This window comes from Arvicanthis niloticus, chromosome 14, assembly GCF_011762505.2.
Source record: "Arvicanthis niloticus isolate mArvNil1 chromosome 14, mArvNil1.pat.X, whole genome shotgun sequence".
In the NCBI taxonomy this organism is placed as follows: domain Eukaryota; kingdom Metazoa; phylum Chordata; class Mammalia; order Rodentia; family Muridae; genus Arvicanthis; species Arvicanthis niloticus.
Window position 1 is genome coordinate 54,721,795 of NC_047671.1, and position 3,678 is coordinate 54,725,472.

The window sequence follows — 3,678 nt, forward strand, 5'->3', positions numbered from 1 at the left end:
GCATCCCATTTCTTACCAATCAGAAACTCTGTGAGGCTGGGCCTCTTTTCTCTGTAGTTCAGCCAATCTTATTATGAGGACTTCAGTTTGATTTTTCTGTACCTTGAGCTCTGCGGCTGCTGGGGAGAAGACTCTCTTTCGGGGCACACATAGAAACCTGTAAACTGTTTTTGTAAGTTGGACCCGGACAGTTGTTTCACCAAATTCCCCATTTTCCTTTGCTACTGTACCATGAGCTACCAGAATTTGGTTAATGTTGTCCCTAAACTCATTTTTTCCTTTCATCAGTTTGTCCAGCAACACTAGAAGCAAACAGCCAGTATCCTTGTTTTTCTTATTTCTCCACAAATTAACCAAGTTTTATGTACAGAGTCACTAAATTCCTTGTTGCACATAGCAAGACTTCCTAACATTTCTAACCAACTGTTCTCCATACTCCCAGGGGAGCCTTCAATGACTGTGGGTACTGGCAAACTGACAAGCCTGCTCCATGTACTGAAGAAATTCATCTTTATAATTCTATTTCCCTATAATTATCTGTGATACCACAGTAAATATTAGTCAGGGTTCCCTGGGGGAATGGAACTGATTGTATATATACATTATACAATTTCTCATATATATATAATAATTTCAGAGTGTCTGAAGAGACCCCTAGCTTCCACCAACAGCAAAGCTGAGAATGTCACCAGACAGCATCTGAGGCCTACAGCTGCTTTGTTGTAACTAACACATTTGACATTCCTGCCAACCTTTTCAAATATGTGATTGCTCTATACCTTTCTTTCTTATGTTACACTGAAAACGTCATTACATTGTTACTAAACTGATGTGTGGTATTTGGGATAACTTAAATTTGTGTCCCCAAGCTATGGTTACTCATATTTGGCAACAGGAGTTCTTGATTTTCCACAACCAGAGACTCATCACATCTCATTTGTTTGTTTGTTTGTTTGTGTGTTTAAAACAGAATCTCCACTGGTTTCCAACTCACTGTACAACATAAGACAACTTCACACTCGTAATTCTCTTGTCTCTGCCTCCCATATTCTGAGCTTACAGCAATGCATCTCCAGCCTTGGCAGCCAACGAATAATATCACTTGGGTTGGCTCAATGCCTCAGCCTGTGAAGGCACTGGTTGCCTGGCCTGACAATGTGAGTTCGATCCCCAGATCCCACAGGGTGGATAGAGAGGATCAAACCCACAAGCTGTTCTCTGACCTCATCAGACACACTCTCTAAATAAATGTAAAGAAAATTGAAAGAAAGTGTCTCCCAAGTTGCTGAGCTTCTGTGATTTTGACCTGTGCTGCCTTAAGCAAGCCAGTTGTCAAGAAGTCAGCTCAATGGTAGCCGCGTTCTATACTTACACTAATGCGTTTTTGTTAGTACAATGAAATACCTGGGCCTAGGTAACGTTATCCGTAAGAATATTTATTCTGTCCATTAGATGTTCATTTGTTTGTTGTTTGTTGGCTGGCCTCAAGCTACTGGGTCCCAGAGGATGACCTTAAACTTCTGATCTTGCACTTCTTTACTGCTAGGAGTACAGATATTGCCATGCACCAAGTCTTTGTGTTATAAGGGTTAGACCAATAGCTTGACCCTGACATCCTGAGACAGGAGGTCTAGAGCTGTGTCTGCTCTTTTAGTAGCACCCGCCTGGAAACAACATGGGAAGATGACATTTACAACCACTCAGAGCACTTTAGCAACTTTCTTGAAAATATAAGTGAAAATTAGTTATATAGGAAATACTGGCATGAGGCAAACTGTGCAAAATAAAGAGAAACATCTCAAGGGCTGATTACTTAAAGGCATTTTTTTCATCAGTCACACTGGTAAATGAAAACTGAGGGTTTCATTTACCCTCATTTCATGAGCCTCTCTCAGCTCTTGATGAGCTTGTGCTTGAGTCCGGTGGGGGTGGAGGTGAGGTGGCACTTTGAGCTCCAGAAAACTCTGCAACCACCAAAACTGCCCGAAGCCAGTGGCTTCTGGAGTGTTGTTTACAAACTCAAAGAATGAAACTCAGGCACCACAGAGGGTGAGTTTTAGGAAGTTTATTACAGATGCATGGGCGAAGGCACAGGAGAGAGAAAAGGCAGAGCTGTGCACAGCAGCAGTAAGTCCCTGGAGACCGAGCAGAAGAATTGCTCTACTGTGGCTTTCTAAAGCACTTAAGGAAGAAACATGAAGTGGTGGGGGGGGGGGTCAATGCAGTTGGCTCAACCTGCAAGGTGTCTAATTTTAGTGACACCCTCATATACAGCTTCCAGGCGAAGGGTAAGGGCTGAAAAGGAATCAGGGAGCAGAGCTCTCCCTGTGTTTCTGGACTCCAGTAAAGAAGATTCTTAGAACTGCTGCTGTAGACTCTCTAGCCTCCTGATAAGTTTCCATCTTCTGTTCCCAACAACATGATTGAAATTATAAATAAATACAGAATCAAATTACAGGATATGGGCTTTAGGAAGCACAGAAGAAAACACAAGATCTTGGTGTTGGGTTATAGATGGATCCGGTGGTTCAAGGGGACAAAGGATATGTTACTGGGAACTACATAGTTTATTAGAAGAGTTATTCATACCACAGACAGACAGACAGAGGAGCAACAACATGTTGGGATCTCTGGAGGCAGCCAGAATGCTTGCAGCCAGGAAGGGAGTGTCCACTGGCACTTTCTGAGGACTGGAAAGCTATAGAGCAAAGCCTGAAGTCAGGCTTTCTGATTTGCAGGCAGGATGTAGGTAGTGCCAATATTGCCAAAACCTCACTTCCAGGCAATAAATCCTGTCTGTGCTAGCTAGTGACTCACGGGCAACATCTCAGTAGGATGTGAGCCTCAGTGTGTGAAAGGAAATCTGAGCAGAGGCCAGACTTCAGCATTGCAAAGTACAATGAAGCGAACACCCTCAAAAATGTGGTGATTAAGCATCCAAGATTTTAACACTGTTTCTGGAACTGGAGGTGGAGTGCAAGAAGAGAGGAGGGAGGAGAGGAGGGAAGGAGGGAAAGAAAAAGGGTGGGATGGAGGAAAGGAGGGAGGAAAAGAGAGAAGGAAAAAGACAGAGGGGGAAGGGAAAGGGAAGGGGAAGGTGTGGGAGGGGAGGGGGAAGGAAAGGGGGTGAAAGGAGAGGAGGAGGGGAAGAACCACCTGTAGAAACATCAGCGCTTGCTACAGCCATAAGAACAGGCAAACTTTAATATTAATCAGCGTTCAGTGCAAACAGGAGCCCGGGAGAGCCTGACAGACCAGCAGTTTAAGTTAGTGTAAGTTCTGTGGAGTCTTAAAATACATAAACTAAGGCTCCATTCCAGGATAGATCTCAGCCTCAGGGCGAAACTACTGTGGACAAAACCCACACTAGAAGAGAAGTAAATGAAGCGGAAGATAAATTTTTTCAGAAAAGTAAAACTTTTACTTTTCTTCTTTTTACCTCTTTCAAGAAATGCTTTCCTTAAAACATTTACCTCTGGGGTTCCCCAGTGTCGGGGTCTTCCTAAATCTTTCTCTCTAAACCCTCCTTCCCCACCATGTAGCCACTCATCTGCCATGTGTCTGACTCCAGCTTAAACAGTGTCTGGCCTTTCCCTTCTCCCCTCATCCCCTCGAGGAAGCCACTAAGTTTTTCAGTTTACCTGCCCTGAATTTTTTTTTTCCTAATAAAACTGTCCT